Raw genomic sequence first — 24,319 nt, 5'->3', positions numbered from 1 at the left:
GGGGGTTTTTGTTTGTTTCTTGTACGGGCCACAACGTTCTCAGAAGAGGTCATTAATGGCTTTCTGGTTCCTTGGCGGCAGAAGGAACACAGCACCTTGCCATTGGCGGCATTTTTCACAGACCGGCTGCCCGGGGGTGGACCTGAGTGCACCCAGCTCACATAAAGCATTTATTCAATGCCCAGGAGCAAGTGAATACGACCTGCTCTCTGCCATCAGAAGGCCCAGTGTTTGGAATAAGATACCCTCCTTCCAAAAACAAATGCAAGTAGAGCCCCTGATTCGCCCCTCCCCCCCACCTCTGAAACCTGTTCCTCCTCAGACGTCCCCACCGTCAACCGCCCATCAACCCACTGGGAAGCTGGAAGCCATCCTTGGTTCTCCCTCTTCATCAACATCCACGGCCAACCCACCCTAAGGCCATCTTGTGACCTCCACTCTCTGACCCACCTTCTCTTTATCTCCGCTAGCGCTGTTATCATTTCTTGCCTGAGCTTCCAAAGCCACCTCCCAAGTGGCCTCCTTGGTTCCACTTTTGCTCTCTCCCCTCTCTACCAAGAGATCTTCTAAAAATGTACATAAGATTGCAGCACTTTCCTGCTTAAGCACACTGAACTCAAAACAATCCAAATTTCTTTACCAAATCCTACAAGGCCCAGTGGGATGCGGTTCCTGACTGTCTTTCCCACTCAGCATCAGCCTGAAACTGTCTTCTCTCCCCCGAGGAATGGGCAGTATCATACTTACCTTCCAGGACGGTTGTGAGGCCACTAGGGGTGGGGAATACCTAAAACTGCTCTGTAAACCAGAAAATGCAGTACCGTGTAACCTCTATTCCATTATAATTGGGCTTTTGTGTTTCGACTCTTGTTTTCATGGTTTCCAGTTCATTAATATCTTTCATTGTTTGCAATTTTATATCCTTTTCAGATATAAGGATATTTATATGCACAAGGTAGTACTGAAAACTACCATGCCAGCATCTTGGTATTCCAAAGATAACAGCCCAGCTATGGTGTGCTTAAAACCTCGACAATATTTGTTCTTCCCAGGGCAGAAAATCAAAGTTTTAACTATGCAGTCAGATTGCCAGAGGCCTAGAGAGAGATCTCATTTAAATGATGAACCAGTTCATTCTCTCACGAAAATGATGCAAGAATGTGATCTTCAACATCTCTCCAACATTTTCAGTAGCAGCAGATAATGTTTATTAAGCCCCTACTTTGTACCAGTCCCTGTATTAAACACTTTTAATGCTTTACCTTTGTTAATCCTGACAGCAACATTAAGAGGTGTTATAATTGTCCAGACGAGGAAGGTGAAGCTCAGAGAGGTTAAGTAACTTACCCAAGGGCACACCGCTAATGAGAAATGTCCAATCCTCTATTTTAATAGCCCATGTTCTTTTGTTCTACCCTATGTGTGTTGCAGGCAGGAGAACCAGGAATGTGTCTATCTGTGAAAGGGGAAGAGGGATAATTGGGAGATGGGGGTTTAGGCAAGTACAAGGCCACCAAGCCCTATGGGTGCAAGGGATTTGGGGCAGTAGATTCTCCTTAACTTCAAGCTTCACTCCTCCGAGACTTTCGTTCTATCTTGCAAAGTTAGACGATGACCAACAGGTTTCCGCATAATCAGTGAAAAAGAGTATAAGTCTCTCCTGTAAAGGGTAGTCACTGCCTTTTTGTTATTTACACCAAGAAATGTGTGTGTGCATGCATGTGCCTGTGTGTGTCTGAGAGACAGAGAGGCAGAGAGGGTGCTCTGGCCAGAGAGATTCCCAGAGAAGTTTTCCTGTCACTTCACTCACTGTTTGCCAAACAATCACCCACATGGAAATAGCAACAGGACCACGAGGGCAATACCCTCCTTCTACTGTCAGTTCTCTAGTGCCCCAAAACTCGCTGTGCAACTTCATGCAAGTTACCTCCTCCCTCTGGGCCTCGGGTTTCTCATCAGTAAAGTAAAACATCTAGATTCCTAGAATTTCATCCAGCTCTCAGACTGGACGGATGCTCTCAGATCCATGATCTTTTCTTTTTTTCTTTTGCAGTACGCGGGCCTTTCACTCCTGTGGCCTCTCCCGTTGCGGAGCACAGGCTCAGCGGCCACGGCTCACGGGCCCAGCTGCTCCGCGGCACGTGAGATCTTCCCGGACCGGGGCACGAACCTGCGTCCCCTGCATCGGCAGGCGGACTCCCAACCACTGCGCCACCAGGGAAGCCCCCATGATCTCTTTTGCTATCACCACCTCCCTGAGGAGACGGGTAAGTCAGACTGGCCATGGGAGGCTGGGGGAAGGTGCCATGGTTGAGTGAAAGATCCTGGACCAGAGCTATTGACTTTCGACGCCAATTCCAATGTCAGTAGACTCCACCAAGCTGCCTTCAAGGGTGCGGACAGAGCTTGTGCAGGACCTATGCACGTCTGTCCTCTTAAAACAGAAAGGATAGCACGCCGAAGCCACTGTATGGGGGGCTATGGCCACGCCAACGGATCAGTGTTTGAGGGCAGTTCCTTCGTTTATTCCTTCCTCCCTCCCTTCCTCCCTCCCTCCCTCCCTCCCTCCCTCCCTCTCTCCCTTCCTTCCTTTTCTTTGCAGAGGGAAGAGAACAGGTAGAAGTAGGAGATGCTGCCAAAAAGGTATGGATGGCTTGAAAAACTTGAGATCCCTGCCAGACATAAAAATAACTGAAAACAAAACAAAACGACACACACACAAGCATGATCTGTGTTGTATGTGTGTGTGTGTCTGTGTTGGCGAATGGTAAGATTAAAGAGCTAAGTGTGGAAAAAGCCCTCATGGCCACTTGTATTTCCTAGTTACTCTGTGTTTTATATGTTTGCACAAATCAATGAGCTTCCTATTAAACAACAGGCCAATTTTCACATGTTAGAGGGAAAGAAGCTCCCCCACTAAGACGCACCAGCTGGGAGAGTTGAACTCACGACTCAACCTTCTCCATGTCTATCTGTTCCCTGGGATCCGGCACCAACAGTTCTACTATTCCAGGGCGCTTACAGGCAAACAGAACATTGGCCAGGCCAGAACCCACGCAGAACCCCAGCAGGCTGGGATCCAGCAGCAGACCACCGTTTTCACCCCAGGAGCTCAGCCTGCTAGAGCTGCAACGGTCCCCGCTTACACGAGGGGTCCCTTCAAAGTGGGTGAAACGAGACGAGCAGCAAGCAGGCTGTCCCGCGGGTGTGAACCAAGGGCCACCACCGGCAGGGTACAATTTGTGGGGAACTAATGAAAGCCTCCTCCAACCCAAAATCCCACCCCCAACCTGGGTGGTGACCCCTCTCTGAACCTGGCTGGAAACTCTCCTGACACTCCAGGCAGGGACAAAGACAGGCCTCGTGGGGTAAAGAAAATAGCCCAAGCTTCCCTCTAGAAAGTCCTCGTGGTATTTGTAGCAAGTGCAATCTTAGACGATCACTTAATCTCATCCTTTGTTTTTGAATCTGCAAACCCTATATAATAATGAGAGACATGGATCGTAGACATCTAGCACAGGGCCTGGCATGTAGCGTGTATCATACTAAATGGTAGCTGTTGTTATAATATCTCAATAATTTCGAAGGTCTCTGTTAAAAGTTCATGCGCTGACAGGACTGCTCCACCCCGGCCCGTCGCCCACGAGTAAAGATGCCTTTGCTGGCTGGCTCGGGAGATGAGCTAGGGCAGTGGTTCTCCAAGTGTGGTTCCCTGCATCACCTGGGAATTTGTTTGAAGTACGCATTTGTGGACCCCCCTCTGAACTACTGAATCAGAAATTCTGGGGGTGGTGCCCAGTCATCTCACACCCCCGCCCCGTGACTCTGATGCCTGCCAAAGCTGGAGAACCACTGAGCTCAGCAACGCCTGCCAAGTCTGGCCGGTGAGCAGAATTTCCTGGGAGTGTTTAGAGGAGAAATGCAGGTCCCTGGGCCCATCTCCCAGGGACTCAGAGTCATCAGGTTCTGGGAAGCTGCCTGGGAGTCAGCATTTTAACAGGCTCCTCAGGTGATTCCACTGAGCTAGAGGTTGGGTTTGTTGGGGAGAGGGGAGCACAGAGGCTGGGAGAGACCCAGGGATGGGGGTTCCTGGGAAGGGACTGGGAGTGCAGGCCTGGCAGAGCTGGGGGCGCTGAGATGTAAGAAAGCACTGAAGATCAAAGTTTTCATAGTTCTATAGATTTATGAGATGGAATCTCCTACCATCTTCTCATTTTCCATCCAGGGAAACTGAGCTCCAAAGAGAAGTGTCTATTCTAAGTCCATGCAGCTCATGCTTGGAAGAGCTGGGACTTGAGCCAGGGGTCTCCCTTCCAGAGCCAGCGCCCTTTCCACCGAGCCCCACAAGCTCACGCTCACGTGTTCCCTCCCTCTCAGCATCTCTCTCTGTGCTGAGGACTGAATCCACGCGCATTCCCTCAGTGTTGACCATGAGGGTGAGATCTAGGGAGGAGTTGGAGTCAGGCCTCAGACCTGAGTGCAAATCTAGCCTCAGTCACTGAGTAGCTGAGCCATCAAGTCACCCTCTCAAGGCCTCAGTTGCCATATCTGTAAAATGGGGATAAAATCCGACGTCACAAAGCTGCCGAGCAGGTCAGCAGCCGATGACTCAGGCGAAGGTGTTTTCCAAGCTGTCCATCACCCCCACAAGCACAGGGGCTAGAGAAGAAGGAGCAGGGCCTACTATGACCTCTTGCCTAGGAGCACTTACCATCTAGCTGAGGCAGAATGAACACACTCAAGGCAACTGGAGAACAAGGAAGCACTCAGCTCCACGCCCAGTGCAAGGTCACGCTTCAGTGCCTTTGCTCGGGTGCCGCTCTGCCTGGAACACCGGCCCCCGAAACCCTGTGGGAACAAGAATCCCCGGTCATTAGGCTCACAGTCTGGACCTGACTTTGCCCACCCGTGAAGGCAGGAAGCAAAGCTCGTTCAGCTTTGTGGCCCCAGAATGCCTACATCTCAAAGGTGTGCTCAGGAAGTGGCTGATCCAGGTAGGGAGGCTTCTGGTCAGAGGGGCCTTAGAGACCTGGAAGGGCCTTTTCAGGGGGGCACGTGCCTCAGAGGATTCCTGTAATGCCCCACCGGAGCAAGCATAGTGGGGACAAGGGCTTCAAACCAGCCAGAAGCCATCAGCCGACTCCTGGCCCTCCTACAGGCCCCCAGTGTGTCTATCATCCACCCCAGGGACCAAGGCTCTCAGGTGGGGTTGGCGGTTCCTTCACAGTCAGGAGGGGAGGAAAGTGAAACAGGAAGCATCAGCTCCACGCAAAGCGGCACCAAGATCTACTGAATAAGGGAAGACACTAAGCAAGGGGCAGGCGCACAGGAAACAGCGATCCAAACTAGGGCTCCCGAGCATCTGGTCATTTGTTTCTCCTGTTTCTCCCTCTTCTGGTCTGGAGGATCCAAGGAGGTGTCCAGAGTGAACAGGGCACTGCAGAGTGAAGACCTCTAGAGACGGGAAATTTCTCCCACTGCCCCTAGGAGCAGTGTGACCTTGATCATACCACGTCAGTTCTCAGGGCCTTTAAAATGGGTACCAGGTGAATAAGGAACTGGTGGATCGTTTTCCCCTGGAGGATAAAGCAAAGAGCACAGCTAGCAGAGTGAATGCCCCTGGTCCAGCCAAGCAAAATAGGTTCAAAGCTGGCTCTGGGTCATGGCTGTGGTCTTTCCATGGAAAACTGATAATAACAATGATGGTGTTGAGGGTGACAACTCATCTTTACTGAGTGTGTACTGGGCACCAGGAACCGGGCAAGCACTTTTCATTCATTACGCTGTTCAATCCTCGCAATGACCCTTACGGCAGATACTATCGTTATTCCCATTTTACAGTTGGGAAAACTGATACTCAGAGAAGTTACACCTGGGATCGTGGTCTGGTGGGTGGGGGAGGCAGGATTTGAACGCAGGCTGTCGGATTCCAGAGCCCACCTACTTTCCTACTGGAATCTTCTGAACCTGCGAGTCAGTATTCCACAGCTAGGAAATATGGGAGGATCTAGAAAGGCAATTACAATAATCATGTTCTAGACCCAGGACTGAGTCTGGAAAGAAAGATCACATTTGGAGCAAAAATTCGAAGTCTGCTGAATTATTTGCGGTACAGGAAACACAACTCAGGGACGTGGTTGAAATAGGCAGACTGGGTGTCCTGGAGGCAGCCCAGGCCTTCAGGGTAGACACCCTGGATTCTCGGCCACTGCCCCCCCGCACCAGCCTGCTTAGCTGGGGTCAGGCAGCTGCTCTCCAGTCCATTTTCTCATCCATCAGGCATGCCAGGATATTCCTGGCTTCACCACCTCGCAGGTGGGCCCAAGTTAGCTGAGTCCCAGCAATGTCCACCTTCTCTCACCCCCAATTTTAAAAGATTTTATCTCTCATACAGTAATTAGTTTCTCCATTAACAAAATAGCAAAGCATTTGTGTAAGTGCCGAAGTTTCTGATCAAAACAAAGTAACCGGGCTTCCCTGGTGGTACAGTGGTTGAGAGTCCGCCTGCCGATGCAGGGGACGTGGGTTTGTGCCCCGGGCCGGGAGGATCCCACATGTCGCGGAGCGGCTGGGCCCGTGAGCCATGGCCGCTGAGCCTGCGCGTCCGGAGCCTGTGCTCCGCAACGGGAGAGGCCACAACAGTGAGAGGCCCGTGTACCGCAAAAAAAAAAAACAAACCAAAAAATCCCCAAAGTAACCAATGTCACCCACTTCCAGCCCAGAGCGAAAACAAAACAACCCCCCAAACCCCCTACCACACCACAATATTTTTAGGCAGCCAGTGCCACTGTATCCTGGGTACTGTACAACTTCCACTGGTTTCTGGAATACTGACTCCCATTATGTGGACTTTCAGGAAAACACTGGCCTAAACAATTTCTGAGGTCTCCTCCAACACCAAGTTCAACAAGTCTACAAAATCGATGCTGTCTCTTTGTGTGCTTGGCTAATTGTGAATGTGTAGTCACCGTTCTTCTTTTGTTTGCTCAGTCCTAGAAATGCAAAACCAGGGAGGACCCTTGGAGTCTAAAGGAGGTCACCTAAGGATACCCGTTGCGCAGGCCTCTGCCACTTCACACCGAGGGTGGAAAACACAGGGAACTTCTTGGGCCCGAGAGGCTGTAGCAGCTAAAAATATAAACAAGTTCAAGAAGTGTTTAGATGGACTCACGGAGGAGGGAATGATGGGTGAGGGGAATTAGGAGCATCGGGTCTCGTCCTTATACCCCTGCAGCTTTCTGTTTCCTGCTAGCAATACAGTATCTGGCGGGCAGAACACCGACGGTTCCACTGACAGCATAGCTGATGTTCTCATGCAAGGAGATTAAAAGAGGAAGGAAAACAAACAAAGAAAAAAAGAAACGAATGTATATGATAGTTTCCTGCTTTGACATCTAACTTCTATGATCAGAAAAAAAAGAAAAATTTCCATTGTCGGAAATTTAGAAATAGAAGAGGAAACATAATCTCTGATTCCACGTCTAAGGATTAACTGCATTAACATTTTGCTATGTTTCCATCTGTGTGCCTGTTTTTTTTTTCTGTGGTACACGGGCCTCTCACTGTCGTGGCCTCTCCCGTTGCGGAGCATAGGCTCCGGACGCGCAGGCTCAGCGGCCGTGGCTCTCGGGCGCAGCCGCTCCGCGGCATGTGGGATCTTCCCGGACCCGGGCACGAACCCGTGTCCCCTGCATCGGCAGGCGGACTCTCAACCACTGCGCCACCAGGGAAGCCCTGTGTGTCTGTTTTTTAAAAGATAAAAACTCTATGTACAACATGTATCCTGCATTTTTCATTTAACATTGAAAAGAATCACATTACTTAATAGACATGCTGTTGACTTACGGATTTCTACTACTTATTTACTTAAGAATGAATTTATTTAATCGTTGAATTATTTTATCATTCACCTCTTGTTGGACATTGTTTTTCTTTTCCTAATTTTCTACCGTATAAATAATGCTGGGATAGACATGCCTACTGACTTCTCTTTGGAGAAATAACAATAAATCTCAAAATCTTGGAGTGCACCATTTAATAAGTTTCTCTTACATAGACGAAGGGCAGGTGAGGGACAGGCTGGCGAGGACTTCCCCAGGGAGCCCTGAGTCTTGCTACAATACCATTTTAAAGGCCCAGTGCTTCTGGTACTCCCCCATCCCGCCGTTTCCCCTCCTTCTCCACAGCTATTTATTCATGCTGAAGACTCTTGCCTCGGTCCCTGGAAAACAGAGTGCTTAGAGAGCTAAAGAAAGAGACCCGCAGCCACAATAAGGACCTACTGGATAGCACAGGGAACTCTACTCAATACTGTGTAATGGCCTATATGGGAAAAGAACCTTAAAAAGAGTGGATATATGTATATGAAGAACAGATTCACTTTGCTGTACACCTGAAACTAACACAACATTGCAAATCAATTATACCCCAATGAAAATTAAAAAATAAAATTAACTTAAAATAAAATTATATATACTAAAAAAAAAAAGACATTCGCAGCCACTGGGCTGCAGCTTTCCAGGACGTGGCCCTTATTAGAAATGCAAATCCTCAGCTAACAAACCCCAAACACCCAGCTCACCAGCCCCCCTCACCGTCTGCCCGGTCGGGTGGCCCCTGTCTTCCATTTTACCTGAATGGGCTGAAAGGGAGTTGGCTGGGCTGTGGATGAGTCATCTGAGAAGGAAAGGGTCTGCCTGAAATGGAATCGTCTCCTCGGGGTTTCAATTTTACCCAATAAGAGGAAGTCAGTTCCTTTCTTCCCAGCCTTAACTCTACTAAAAGCCATTAAGCACTGCCAGGGACAGGAGACATTTATCTGTTGGTGAGTGTGAATGCTGCGTTCTGTACCTCCAGCTGGGATGGAAATTAAGCTGTTTACTTGGTGGCCACCCCAAGGGACCGAAAGGAAGCTCTAACGTGATGGTACTTCTGAAATGCATTTTTAAAATCTCAAAGTCTCGGCCTGCATTCCTGCCTGTAAAATCACCAGGAATTTGCAAAATTCATTTAGCTGAATTACACCCTGACCAGCGCTGACCACCAAATGCAAATGGGGTGACCAGCAGGTGACCTCACCGAACCGGTTCCTGTTTTGGAAAGGGTGGTGGGCATCTGAAGGCTGTTGCGGTTGCAGTCAGGTTAGCTTTTACGATAACCAAGATCAAAGAGAGGTTTGGTACTGGTTTCCCAGGTGCGCTTCCTCTGCATGTTCAGTCACATTCAAAACTTCACATGATAGAGTCCCTTTATGTAGGGCAGGCCACCCCCACAATATGTCTCAGTGACGTATTGATTACTTTGAATTAAAGTTACTTGAGAAACAGCCGGTGGCAAGAAATGACATTTAAAAAACCCATTCTGATCCCCAACTTTCCCCCGAAAGTGGGGCATAAATCTCCCATGTGAATGTACCCTCCCTATATCAGGAGGATAGAAAACATCTTTCTCACCAGAGTTAGGAAAGTCAAGGCTAAGAAAGCTATAGGAACAAACTTTGTTACTTCTTCATTAGTCCGCTACCCCAAGCACAAGCCCCTTTGTTTTGCTGTGTCTTCACAAAGAACTGTTTCTTCTTTGTCAAAAAGTGATATATAAACAGCCTGCTTTGGTCACTTGAGGGAGGGCATCCCGTTTCTACAGAACCTCCATGCCTATGAATAAAATTGGCTTTTTCTCCTGTTAATTGGTCATGTGTCAATTTAATGATTAGACCAGACAAAAGAACTCAAGAGGGGTAGGGGGAAATTTCTCCCTTTCCGTCCCCCTCGACGTGGCATGAGCAGGTTCTCCCTGTCTAGAACGACAAGCCCACTTCCTCATCAACAGACTTCCCTTCACAATTGGTCCATGCCATTCCTTCTGCCAGTCTGGGGGCCATTGCTACTTCAAAATGCCACTCCAAACTTACCTTTTATATGCAGAAAACCTGTCAGGCTGAATTCCATCTGAGGTCATTTATTTTGTATCCTTTTGGCACTCTTAACACTCAGAGCCCTCAACATGACTTTGCTTGTACATTTGGTCTCACCCCTACGTTCCTTAGCACTGGAAGGTGGAGCCAGTCTTTTATGTTTGGTCCCAGCTATACTGAATGTTTGTGTCCCCCACCAAAATCTGTATGTTAAATCCTAATGCCCAAGGGTGACGGTATTAGGAGGTTGGGGCCTTAGAGAGGTAATTAGGTCATAAGGATGGGGTCCTCATGAATGGGATTAGTGCCTTTACAAAAGAGACCCCAGAGAGCTCCCTTGCCCCTTCCTCCATGTGAGGACACAGCGAGAAGACAGCCATCTATAAACCAGGAAGTGGGCCCTCACCAGATACTGAATCTGACAGCCCCTTGATTTTGGACTTTAAGCCTCCAGAACTGTGAGATATAAGTTTCTGTTGTTTATGAGCCATATACCCAAAACACCACAGACTCAGTCTATGGCATTTTGTTATAGCAGCCCAAAGGGACTAAGAGTCCCAACAGTGCTTAAGTAGAGAGACTCTTGCCCCGCTCCCAGAATAAGGTGGGAGAGTTTTCATATTGTTCTTATTCTTATTTTCTAATCTATATGAATGTATATGTGCGCATATCCTTCTAAAGGTAGTATAAACACGTTAAATAAATTCTGAAAAGTACAGTTCCAACCACTCTAACCACTGTTGTAAGTTCTTAAAGTTCTTTAGTGAGAGTAAAAGGTAACGGGCCTCGCTTACATGCGAATTCTGCAGTCAAACAAATGATTTTGGATTTGCAGATTTGGAGTTAAAGGTGTATCATAAGATGCGCTTGGTAGTGTAGTGGTGATTAAAAGGATGCACTCTGTCTGCGTTGAATTCTGGCTCAGCCACTCAACAGCTGTGTGACTCTCGGCAAGTTACTTAACGTCTCTGACTTTGGGCATACCCAGATTCTTAAAATAATGTCCTTCTACTACACATACCCTTTATATATTCCTCGTTTTACCTAATGTCCCATGCAAGTATCTACCCTTATTATTACACAGTTCTCGTAACCAACATTAAAATAGTCGTGCAATATTCTAGTCAATCACTGGTGCAGAGTTAAGTAAATGTTTTCTAACTTTTTGCTGAAATTCAGTATTTCAATGACTGTTTAAAACAAGATCAATACCCTCAATTTGTGGGATCAGTGAATTAGTATCTGCCATCTCCTGGATACTCTGTAAAACAGAAGCCAGCCCACAAGACCCTGGTAGACCCCAAACACACTGTACTTTATGTTCCCAATGAGAACAACCTGGAACTAGTCATCCAAGAGCCCATTCACATATACGATCCATCATCCTCAGGAAGGGGTGGGAAAAATATCAGATGAAATAGACCATGCAGCCCTTCGGGGTAGCACCGCCCTGCCCCCCACCCCATCCCATAGTCCATCTCGGCCCACGTGCACTGGGGCTGCCTCCGTGCATCCACTCCCATCCATACCCCGCACAGTCATCTCACTACAGCACGGGCGGCTCTCCGTCAAACAGGTGTGTTGTGGGAGGCAGTCTCCTGAGGTTCCGCGGCCAGACACTGGGGGCAACACTTCAGTCATGGCTTTCCCCGTCTTCCCAGGTTTTGGGTGTTCTTTCGATCAGTCCTCTCATTCTTTTCCCACACAACGACCCAGGCTGAGCTGGTCTGAGGACACACCCTCCCTTACGGCAGTCGCTCCTGAGGGATGTGTGTAGGAGGAGGACACACACACACACTCACGCACGCACACACACTCTACAGGAATTTTTGCATCATTCCTCCTGAGCCCAGGTCTGTGTTTCTGCCCTGAGGTCAGAGCTGCCCTCCCCACAGACATCAGCGCCCACTTCACAGAGGTCCCTTTGTTCCACGCACACTGCACCTCACTCTTGACCGGAACCTTCTAGCTGCCCCCGCAGGGCTCTCCTCTGTTCCAGCTCTTTTCTCCCTCATCTTGTCTCTGTTCTTAATACTTTCCAGGGGCCTGTTGGCCCCATCCTACCATTTCCTGATCACTTGCTTATGGATTCTCTCCTTTTTTTCCCTAAAGATTCTGATTCTGAAGTCTGATCTGGGTCACCCTGGGCCTCAGTTTTCTCATCAGTAAAACACGGTTATATTAGTGCTGACCTGCTTCCCAGAGGTGTGTGAGGATTAAAGGAGATAATACAGGTACAGCACCAGGCACAGCGCTTGGCTCCAAGAAAGCACGTAAATGTTAGCAATTATTACCTTTATCATTATCATCATTAATTAGAATAATGAATAACAACCCTCAGTTTTTCTAAAAAGCCGGAGGTTCTCCCATAGCTTGTCATTCCTAAATTCCTCCATCTCAGACTTCCTAATCTCCCCCCTAGGAATCCTACCTGATCTCCTGATTGGTTTTCTCTTCTCTGGACTTGAAAAAAATAACAAATCTGGATTAAGAGTCAGGAGATCTGAATTCTACTGTCATGAAAGAGTGAAAAGGGCTTGTGACCCTGGGCAAGTAATAGTCTTTCTGGGTTCCATCTCCTTCACCTGAAAAATGAGGAGATTGGACCAGAATAGCATTTTCCCAAGCATGTTCCGGAAGCTTCCATCACACTCGTGCTCCCCCCACCCCCCGCCCTGAGCCCCTCTGGCCACAGCAGTGCCATAAGTGACCAACCTAGCACCCAGCTCCACCTCACTTAGCTCATCGTCAGAGCTGGGACACTGTCTACACTGCCTGGTGCCTCAGTAGATGACTACAGGGCTGATCCAGTCCCTTTCATTAAAAAAGAGGTTTGAAATTGGTGTAAATCTCAGCTCTGTAAGGGAGGAAAATGAACTCTCAGCTCTGCTGAAAAACTAGGACAAGGTTCTCTTTAGCAAGTCTCCAGGTACTGTTCAGGCAATCACTGGGTATCAGGAGCCTTAAAATATGCCCCTGCCTGGTACAATGTCTCCTGATTAAGCTGCCTGCCAGGCCTGGGGTATTTCAGGCGGGAATGGTGTATTTTAAAACCACACAATTACTAGCAGTTTGGAAGAACCTTTTGAAACACCATGCCAATCATTTAATTCATTTTCCAAGTCCTTTTTAAATGCAAAATATGCTAATACATTGTTGGAGTATCCAGCAGAGAAACCTGCGAGAGACTGGGGCCTCTCTTGCTTGGAGGTTAAGCGGAGGGCTGGTGGGAATGGGGCGCAGCGAGAAGAATGGCCCATTTTCCCGCCGATGCCACTGGGCTCAAGTGTTTCTTTGTGTTCCCTTCAGCTGCGAAAAGGTGCGATCACCCTCACAGGCACAGATTTGGGGCATAATGGGCTTCTTTTCTGCCCAAAGCCCAAGTCCTGCCCCTGGTAAGTAAGACATGTCCTTGAGTTGTCTGCTAGCTCCTCCTGGTGAAGAGGGGACAATGAGGGAGGGAATAAAGAAAGGGTGAGACAAATTGATGGCTTGAAGGAATAAATTACTTTAGGCCCGGAGGGGCTGCTGCAGCCTTTGAAAAAATGATATAAACCAGCAAGGCTCCATTTCTCTTACCTATACAAGGGAGGAGGATAAATTACAGACCAGGGGTCTCTCTTAGAGGATTCAGGTAGATCAGCCTCTTTACCAAATATTACACCCATTTTGCCAAAATCCACGGGCTTCTCTGTACCTACTTCGTAACTGACTCCATAATATCACTCAAAGTTGCCTTTGCTGCTTATTTAATAAGTACACGTTACTGGTCCTACTCTGTATACCCGGCGCTGTGCTGGTCTTGGTGGGACGGGGGCAGCACACAGGAGTACTACACGGGGATCTAGCCCTTTATAGCTATCTTTAATTGAGCCTCTGCTATCTTCCAGGGACAATAAATGCCTGGGCTGCAGAGGGAAAAACACACATCCAGGCCCGAAGGAAGCGAGGCAGGCGTGGCAGCATCCCCACCTGTCCGAGTGGGAAAGCCGGAATGCAACCTACGGAGGCTCTGGCCCAGGTGGCTGACACTGGATTTGACCCTTAGATATGTTTTCTTTGACTTTATACACTGCTTTAAACATTTGGGGAATATCTCATAAAAATCCAGATTTCCAACTTTTCTTTAAAAAATGAATAAGGGGCTCCCTGACGTCACTGAATCCATATCCCTGCATGGGAACAGTCAGGGGGAGTTCAGTGGCCAGTATCCCCTTTAGACTGGGCGTGGATGCTCTCATTTACCAAAGACGCCACCACTCCTGTGACTTACCCCTAGCTAGCCTTCCTCATTCTCTTCACCTGCCTGACCTCTGTATGCATTTGGGTGTGCAAGCCTGACTCAGGACAGGCCCCTTACTTGCAAATGAGCAGTCAGAGGCCCAGAGAGGTTAAGACAGAGAGAAGTACAGGTCTCTGCTGGACACCTGGGTCTGTGCTATTTTTACTATGTCATACTATGTGTCATCAAGGGCAACCTAGGGGTACATGGTGCATGAAATAACTACTCGATGGGCAGAGGAACAAATGAATGAACGGATGGACCAGCCCAAGCCATAGATGCAGCCGTGCAGGGGCCACGGTGGGTAGGCGGCTGGAGGAGGCTTTATGAAGTGGATAGAAAGAGAACAGGCCTGAAAGAGCTCAGGAAAGGAGTAAAGAGTTCCCAGCTGACTTGAGGACCTGGAACCCCATTTATTTAGTTTAGTTTTTGTGACTTTTAAAATGTGTTTTTATTGTAAAATAGGACATAGAAATAGAAAAGCATTCCCACCAACAGTGCAAGAGGATTCCCTTTTCTCCACACCCTCTCCAGCCACTGTGGAGAACAGTATGGAGGTTCCTCTAAAAACTAAAAACAGAACTACCATACGACCCAGCAGTCCCACTACTGGGCATATACCCTGAGAAAACCATAATTCAAAAAGAGTCATGTACCAAAATGTTCACTGCAGCTCTATTTACAATAGTCAGGACATAGAAGCAACCTAAGTGTCCATCGACAGATGAATGGATAAAGAAGATGTGGCACATATATACAATGGAATATTACTCAGCCATAAAAAGAAATGAAATTGAGTTATTTGTAGTGAGGTAGATGGACCTAGAGTCTGGCATACAGAATGAAGTAAGTCAGAAAGAGAAAAACAAATACCGTATGCTAACACATATATATATGGAATCTAAAAAAAAAAGAAAAAGAAAAATGGTTCTGAGGAACCTAGTGGCAGGAAAGGAATAAAGACACAGACATAGAGAATGGACTTGAGGACACGGGGAGGGGGAAGGGTAAGCTGGGACGAAGTGAGAGAGTGGCATGGACATAGATACACTACCAAATGTAAAATAGATAGCTGGTGGGAAGCAGCCACATAGCACAGGGAGATCAGCTCAGTGCTTTGTGACCACCTAGAGGGGTGGGATAGGGAGTGTGGGAGGGAGATGCAAGAAGGAGGGGATATGGGGATATATGTATACGTATAGCTGATTCACTTTGCTATAAAGCAGAAACTAACACACCATTGTAAAGCAATTATACTCCAGTAAAGATGTTAAAAAAAAAAAGAAATAGAAAAGCATATAACACACAAACATACAAATTATTTTCAACTATTTATGATTTTTTTTTGGTCTTGTTTTCTTTCTAAAAGCCATCAAAGCTACTTCAAAATCAGGGTTTTCTGTGCTTTTCAATCTGTACTCCCTGCAGAGTAAGAAACTACCCTACCCCTTCCAGCCTGATATGGTGTAGCAGAAACATAGAAAATGCCACGAGATAATGGGGGCAAGCAACTGGGAGACCCAGTGTTCAATCCCAACTTAGATGCATGGGGAAGGTGGTTTACCCTCTGACCTCAGATGGGGAGACAGGACCAGATCTCTCTGAGGTGCCAATGTTCCAGTGCTGTAGGATTCTGTAAGGCCAGGAATGCTGGGGAGAACAGAAGGAACCTGCTAGGAGGTCCAGGAAAGGAAAGTCAGTGATCCAGTCACTTACTGGCTCAGGCCAGAAGCAAAACTGTCATCATGGCTGCATTAGAACCTGAAACCAGTCACCAGAATCTGTCCTAGATCCCTCCAGGTAATAAGATGTTGGTGAAAAGGGAATTTAGAGGTCATGGGCTCCAGGCCAGCTGAGTACAAGTAGTTTGGATGAGGGATGTGACTTGCCCAGGGTCTGATCCTGAGTATTAAATTGCATCCCAAAGGCTTTTCCTTCAGCCTTTATTCCAAGCATGGGCTCTTGCAAGGGCCAGAGGCCTGGGGACGTGAGTAGGAAGGCTTCTTGGGTCAGGCTTCTCCTTCATGAACGGGCATACACTTAAACTTTTGACAGTCCCTGCAAGACACATATGTGGCTGTCTGAAGTTGGGCCTACAACACACGTAGAATACCCTGAATTAATGTATTTTAAATACAAACCTGCAGGAAGCTTACAAGACGATTCTATAGCATTGTATTTTGGATGTCAAAAGAGTTAACCTGCTGGTTTAATTATTTTACAGATCTTCAATTTCTATAATCAGTTTTAATATTTTTTTTCATATTTTAGCACGCCAGGAGTCTAAAAAATGTGGATGTGGCCCGAGTCTCTCTGGATCTCGGTGAGGACTGATCCCAGGGCAGAACTTGAACACCAGAACCTGCGGGAGGTCCCTTCAGTCGCTGAATGGCAACGGGGACGGGGAGAGTACAGTAAAACGAATATGGAACACTTCGGTCTCAGCCAAGGCAACCCGCACTCCCCATGTGCTTTCTAAGTGCCAGGAATGTCCAGCAGCTGGCACAGAGATGGCCAGGCCCTGCCCATGAGGCAGTCATGGCCTAGCCAGCCAGCCAGCCACTGAACGAGCTATAAAGTGACGTGACAAGTACTGCAACTGAGAGACGCGGAAAGTGCTGGGGCATGTGTGGGGAGAACGTACATTCGCCTGAGCGTGGACCGACAAGCAGATGATGCGCTGGGAGGTGTGGCGCACGGAACAACGTCCCCTCCAAATATGCCACGCCCTAACCCCCAGTACCTGTGAATATGTCACCTTACATGCCAAAGGGTCTTTGCAGATGTGATTAAGGTTGTTGCCAAGGGGAGATTATTCTGGCCTATCCGGATGGGCCCAGTGTAATCACAAAGGTCCTGAGAAGTGAAAGAGGGAGGCAGGAGGGTCAAAGTCAGAGAAAGACTCAGTCGGCACTGCTGGCTTGGAAGATGGAGGAAGGGGCTGTGAGGCAAGGAATACAGGCAGCTCTAGAACCTGGAAAAGACAAGGAAATGAATTCTCCCTTAGAGCCTCCAGAAGACAGAGTCCTGCCAGCGCTGTGCTTTTAGCCCAGTGAGACCCATTTCAGACTTCTCACCTCCAGAACCGTCAGGTAACACGCGCGTTGCTTTAAGCCACCAAGTTTGTGGTAGTTTGTCACAGTAGCCCCAGGAAACTAAGGCAGGAGTAGAACCCAAGTAAGAGACAGGAGTCTTGGTGCACCAGTCCTGAACTGGTACCAACTGCCCTCTGAGAGCCTCTGTTTCTCCCTCCAAAAAACAGGGGCACTGGGTAGATGGCCTCCCTGGGTAGACGGTCAGCCCTTCCCCTTCTGACGCTTGGTGTCTTGATGGATGGAGGCAGCATCCGCTGTACCAGATGGCTGGCAACTGGTGGTGAGAGTTGACAGAAAACAGCATGTCCCAGAGTGTGTTTGGTGGAATTTAAGTTCTATGGGCTGTGGATGAGGGTTAGTCACGCAGCAAATAATTACCGAGCACTTCCCAGGCACTGTTCTAGGCACGGGGGAGTCAGTGGTGAACCAGGACAGACAAGGTCCCTGCCCTCGTAGAATTCAGGGCAGAGGAGTGAGCGAACTAGTGAAGAAGCCCGTTTCCACTGGTCAGCAGACCACGGAGGAAATGAAACCTGGCGACGAGACAGAGTGGGACGGGGAGGCCTGCCACTCTCAGCAGGGCGGTCAGGGCTGGCCTCCCAGGGTCAAATGTGACTTGGTCCTATGTGACGTGAGATGAGCTGGGCATTTAAAGAACAGGGGAGGGCTCCCCTGGTGGCGCAGTGGTTGAGAGTCCGCCTGCCGATGCAGGGGACGCGGGTTCGTGCCCCGGTCCGGGAAGATCCCACGTGCCGCGGAGCGGCTGGGCCCGTGAGCCATGGCCGCTGAGCCTGCGCGTCCGGAGCCCGTGCTCCGCAAGGGGAGAGGCCGCAACGGTGAGAGGCCCGCGTACCGCAAAAATAAATAAATAAATAAATAAAGGGGAAAGAAGGATGAAAAAATACTGAGCTAAACAGAGCTAAACAGAATTATGTATGAAGGAGTCCTGAGCGTTTGAACATACTGATTGGTCCATGTGTGCGTTTGACACATTCTCTTATTGAAGCAGGCAGTGTTCTGGGCACGAGGGATACAGTCCGGAACAAGACAGCCAAGCAAGAACGGGGGGAGCAGCATTAGTGCAGGGGAGACGGACAACACAGAGGTAAACAGACAAGTGTAAAATGAGGATGTGAAAGCAGGAACAGAGCAGGTAAGGGGGCGGAGGTCTGGGAAGACCTCTCGGAGGTGATGCTACCTGAGTGGAGTCCTAACACACAGGAGGAATCGGTGTGCAGCATTTCCCAAACTAACACGACGACGGAACCCTTTGTCATAGAGCGTCTTGCAGGACGACTGCTCCTCAGACGGGCCTTGAGAAAAGCCTGAAGCGTCAAGCTGGCGCCTGCACGTGCTTGCAGGACCGCAGTGGGCACGTCAGGATGGAGGCTGTGAGTCTCATGAAAGCCAAGGAAGACATCTCACGTAGAAGTCCCCCCTCCGAAGGCATATCAGAAGACGGGAGTGACTGGGAGGTCTCCTCCGATGGACTTGTGGATTTAGAAATCCCCGCACTCTCTCCTGGGCGGCCCCAGATTCCCCCTTGGTGCTGCTGGAGAGTAGCTGAGAGCCCAAGATTAGATGAGATGGGCTCTGCAGGCATGCACAGGTGCCATTTTTCGCATGTCCCAGAAAATGGAAGAGAAGAACAGGAATCCTTTTCCTGGGGTGTTGCGTCGTAAAGAACACGTATTTTTTGGGTCTTTTATTGGAGTATATATAACAGATAACTTGTATTTGTTTTTAAAGTGTATCTGGGTGACGATGATCAATGTTCCCATTTCCGGGGATTTTTACCCAAGTCCTCCTTCAGTCTTGATAAAGGAATACATTCTACACCCCAGGACCAGAAACAAGAACCGGGGGCCCAACCAGGGCACATCCTATCCTCATGGGAAGTCCACACCCAGAGAGAGAGACTAACATCCTCTGCAAGAAGTCCCAGGGAGTTGCTCTGAGAACGAACGCCGCCGTCCCTGCGATGTCCTCTCCTGTCTGGAACAGGCCGTCTGGACTTTCTCACAGCTCAGATCAGCTGAGGTACATTATGTATTCAAATCCTGCGGCAGGAAGCCTCCCAGCAACGGCCATCCCGCCCGGGCTCTGCTCCTGATAAGCTGGGCTCCAGGGCTGCCAGGGGGCCGCTCTGAGAGGCCACAGACGCGGCCTGACCTGGCAGGTGGTGACGCCACTCATTTTCCACATTCCCTCGGCAAAGAGGTCAACGCAGAGACATATGGGAGCAGCCTTCGCACGAGAACTGGCATCTGTTTCGAGCCCCTGCTTCCCGGGAGCAGTAGGAGGGGCATAGGACCAAGCACACGTGTGGTTCCTCTGCTTGGAAGCTCTCCTTGGCCCTCATTACCTTTCTACTCATCATCTTTTCATCTCAGCTCAGTGTCACTTCCTCTGGGAAGCTGTACAGATTGGATCAGACCCACCATTTTGGGTTCTTACGGCACATCCTGCCTCTATTATGAGCATCTGAGACGGCTTCAGGCCCCAGGTCTGGCACTGACTGCGCCTTGAACAAATCCCATCATCTCCCGGGGCCTCAGTTACTGAAGGAAGGGGGTTGATAAAATGCTCTCTGTGGTCCCTCCCAGTCCCAGCACCCTGGGATTTCCCTTCCCAAAAGAAGAGCCCTGAGCACAGCATGTACCCAGTCAGAGGTCTTGGCCTTGGGCCATGACCTTGGGAAAATCCCCTTCCCTCTCTTCCATTTACCCAGCATTAAAATGACAGAGCCAGTTGCCATGCTGGTTTGCAAACTTTTTAAGGCATGAAATCCTTTAAAAGAAAATGCAATCTGATACCTAAAACAGGTAAACGTGGAGCCACTTTGCTTGAAATAGGCGCGAGGGTCTGGGAGGCCCTTTTTGTTTTGGCCTCTGAGGCACCTCCCCCAACAGCGCCCCTAAAGCACAGCTAAAAACCGCCGCTCCCTTAGATGCTCCTTCCAAATCCAACCCGGAGTCAAGTTCCGATGTCCACCCACGCACACCTCACCTCTGCTCGGTGCCTGCCTTCTGTGGGGTTTGGAGACCTTCTTTTGAGGCGCGTCCAAAAGATACACAAGTTTGCCTGCTCCTCTTTAGTTTCTTGGTTTTGTTTTTTACATGCTTAATTTCCAACATCACTCCATACAGCACAAGACGTGAGAATTATAAAGGCAGGAGAGGAGAAACCCATCCCTTAACCCATTTCCAAATCACTGCTATGGACGCGAAAGCCGCAAGTGCTGAGATGAAGGACACAAGTGACTGTGGCCAGCTCTGCCTGTTTACAGAGGAATCACCAACACCCATGGAGGGGTTGCCAGCCCCCAACGCCCTCCCGGGCATGTGTGTCCCACCACGACGCCCAGCAGAGCTCCTGCCGTTCCTACCACGGAGTTTCTACCATGGATGGAGGGGCAGCCAATCAGGAGACCTGGCCGCTGGTCCCCAGGAGCACCTTGCAGAGCCAAAGACACAGACAAGGACCCTGCAGAAGCAGCCCGCCTTTCCTCCAGAACTCAGAATTTGATGAGACACCTCCCCGCCATCACTATTCCCCAGGTGTGAGCGACTGGGTGGCTTTCTACAGCCCGGGCCGCACACTCCTTTACTTCTGTATTTCCTAATGCCTTCTAAATTCATCACCCTCCCTGTGTTGAGCTAAACGTGCTGAGGTTTGTAGAGAAGGAGTGCCCTTGCTTCCCCGGTGTCCGAGGGCCAAAAAAACCTCCTGAGAAACCCCCTGGGGGAAGGTTCAAGGGATGGGCCTTTGTGGGCACCTGGCCGTAGGTTTATTTATTTATTTTGCGGTACACGGGCCTCTCACTGTTGTGGCCTCTCCCGTTGCGGGGCACAGGCTCCGGACGCGCAGGCTCAGCGGCCATGGCTCACGGGCCCAGCCGCTCCGCGGCATGTGGGATCTACCCGGACCGGGGCACGAACCCGCGTCCCCTGCATCGGCAGGCGGACTCTCAACCATTGCGCCACCAGGGAAGCCCTGGCCGTAGGTTTTGATTTGGAGGCCAGGACAGCTGACCTTTCAGAACCAGAGAGAAACCTTTTATATTTTGAGGCAGCTGATTTTCATTATTATTTTTTAGAGACTCTAAAGCTTCTCTAAAACCATCTCCTGGACGTAGAACTTCTCTTTGTTTTCCCCTAATGCTTACTTGGCTTATGAAAATGCATTAAATCAATAGTCATTCTGCTACTCCCAAATGTGTCCCACTCTCAGCCCCATTGTCTGGCTGGTGATGGTTCTCTTTATCAATCCCAAGACAGCAGCTGAACCTCCTGCACGATCTGGCATCTCCCCGTCCTCCCCACTCCCCGCCCCCCTGTCCTGCTCGGTCCTCTTGAATTTAAACTGTCAGCCCTGCAGTGACAGACTTCGCGAGTTGGAAGGGGAGGGAGACAGTGCTATTTATAATCCAGCGGAGTTCACCCTCAGAACACGGCCATTTTTTTCCAGGCCACCTGCCAGAACCCACATTCTCCAGGCCCCATATATGGGCCTCCCCACAGGCCCCTGTGGCCACAGCCTCACCTCTGAGGGGACAAGGCAGCCAGGCGACTCAGGAAGGTAAGGCCGGATCTGCTTCTCCAGGGCCTGTGACACCCCACTGCAGGGTGATCTGAGACAGTGGGGTGTGGGGGCTAAAGAGCCAGGAACCCTGGGGTACCAGCCTGACCAAGCTTGGAGGGCAGCCGGCTTTCCCCCCAAGGCTTGAATAAGAATGGGGAGGAAGAAACGTATTCTTGCTATAAAACATTAGATCACCCCATAGTTTTGCCAAGTGGTTTTCAATTGTTTCCACTGCGATGTGACTGAGGTCCGTGGCGGCCTTGCCAGCCCCCAAGGGCTCCGAAAGCTGGATTTATGGACGCCCCTGGATAGGCAGATGGGAGGGGAAGGCTGGGGAGGGTGCGCAGGCCAAGGCAAGGGAGCGGGGCTTTGCCAAGCAGATCTTTTCTGCAGGCTGTCGGCTTTGATTAGCATATATTAAGGACACAGAAAGAGAAAGGCGTCTGGCTTCTCCTGGGCATTTGGACACAAACACCCAACTACCTTCTGGAAGCCAAGCATGGAGGCAAACAGGAAGGGCCTGACCGGTTGAGTTGTCACTCTGGGCTCTTCTCTGTCCTTTCTGTGCCGATGTCCGTGGGACCAGGCTGGGGCCACAAACGGGTCAGGGTGGGGTGCCTACGGACCGGAAGTCCTGGAAACCCTCCTCCAAGTTCCTGTAAGCAGTTTTACTTTGATGTCTTGGAAAGCATCTCCAAACCTCCTCCAGAACTGTCTGCAGTGGACACAGCTGTGACAAATCAAGTTCAGGTCCTTCCTCTAAATGGCCTTCTGTGGTCATCTGGCTATCTCTTCCTTAGGATGGAGAGTATCTGGTTTTATGATGAATGGTTATTATTAATATTAATGATAACAGTTTGGCTTTATTGAGTGCTTACTCAATGCCAGGCATTTAACACGTAGCATCTCATTTAATCCTCATAGGGGTGTTACTTTGTCCGTGAGGAAACTGGGGAGCAGAGAGGTTAAGCTGTGTGTCTACCCCCGAGTCTATCCGGCTCCTGACCCCCAGTCTCTCCGCTGTACGTACTGGTTCCTATCACTCTTGCCTGCCGCCTTCTTTGTTACATTTTTATCCTTGCGGGTGGAGGCCATGCCTTAAACTCCTTGTCTCTTCTCTTCTTCCTTGAGCATCCAGAACAAAGTAGACCTGCAGAAAATCTTCACTCACGTGGCAGTCCTTCGGCTGAGGCACCCTTTACTTGCCAGCTCTTTTCAGCCTGGGATGGATTCCTGATTCTCTTTTGACTCCGTGGCCTCCGAAACCAGCCCCGAGGGGCCACGATCCTGTATCTGCGGAGGTCCCAGGCATCCCTACCGTTCCTCGTTCGCCTGTGACAAATATGGGACTGGCACTTCAGCAGAGGAAAAGTAGCAGCAGGAGTTGATCAATTCCTAAGCAACGAAGATCCTGTTTTCATGCAAACGTCCTCAGCATTAAAACAAAAACAAATTCTTCCCAGGGTGCGTCCCGGATGCCAAGTCTTCTTGCAAGACACATTTTGAAGCAAGGTTTTGCGCCTGTGCTAGAGACCGAGGGGGGCTGGGAGGAGAGCTGCGTGCCAAGTGGCGTCTTGATATGCTCTCATTTTAAACTCACAGCCACCCCACGAGCTAGCCCCAGTCGGATCTCGGCTTGACAGATAAGGAAACGGGCAGAGAGAAATGAGGGAACGGGTCCAGTGTCTATCAGCTGGCGATGGCAGCCAGGGCACATGACCAGATCTGATTGAAGCTGTATTGTTTTGGACACAGACACAGGTATCCACTGCGACTGTATTCACCTTACAGAGATGAGGGGATGACCATGAATGTTTCAGATGACTACAGACAAAATCTTTTTTTCCCCTTAGGGTACTTTTCCCATCACTTAAATAAAAAGTGTGCTTTTCCCCTCAAATAAAAAGAAAGAAGGATGCCGCCTGGGTACCACTCCTCTTCTTACAATAAACTAGTCCTGGGTGTGAATCTGGATGAAATGTTAGAACTGACTAAATGCTGTTGAGTCTGTGATGCCTACAAAGTGCTCAGGCGTGTCCCTGACGACTTGGCTCTGGCCACGGTCTCGGTTTCCTTGCCTCTGAGGCCAACAGCAGATAAAGAGAGGGTGACTATGAATGAGGTCACAAAGCAATGCAGGGCCTATATATAGGTGGAACGGCAACAAGTGCCCTTGAGTTCTGAAGAGGTGGGGATCATAGAGGGCTTCCTGGAGGAGGGATTTTTTCCAACTCAGGAATAAATCCCTCCTAAAGGAGCTGAGTTCCCACCAACACTGGCACTACTGGAACACTGCCAGGGTCACTGGGCTTGCCCAACAGTTACAGGCAGTGCCCACAGGGCATCTAGCCTCCAGCTGGCTCCGGCAGCTTTGTCCCTTAGGATCCCGTGAGTTCAAAGGCAACACACATTGATAGATTAGGGACAGCCCACGCGAGTCACTTC

The sequence above is a fragment of the Phocoena phocoena genome, chromosome 17 (genome assembly GCF_963924675.1).
Source record: "Phocoena phocoena chromosome 17, mPhoPho1.1, whole genome shotgun sequence".
In the NCBI taxonomy this organism is placed as follows: Eukaryota; Metazoa; Chordata; class Mammalia; order Artiodactyla; family Phocoenidae; genus Phocoena; species Phocoena phocoena.
This window is presented reverse-complemented; position numbering follows the sequence as displayed.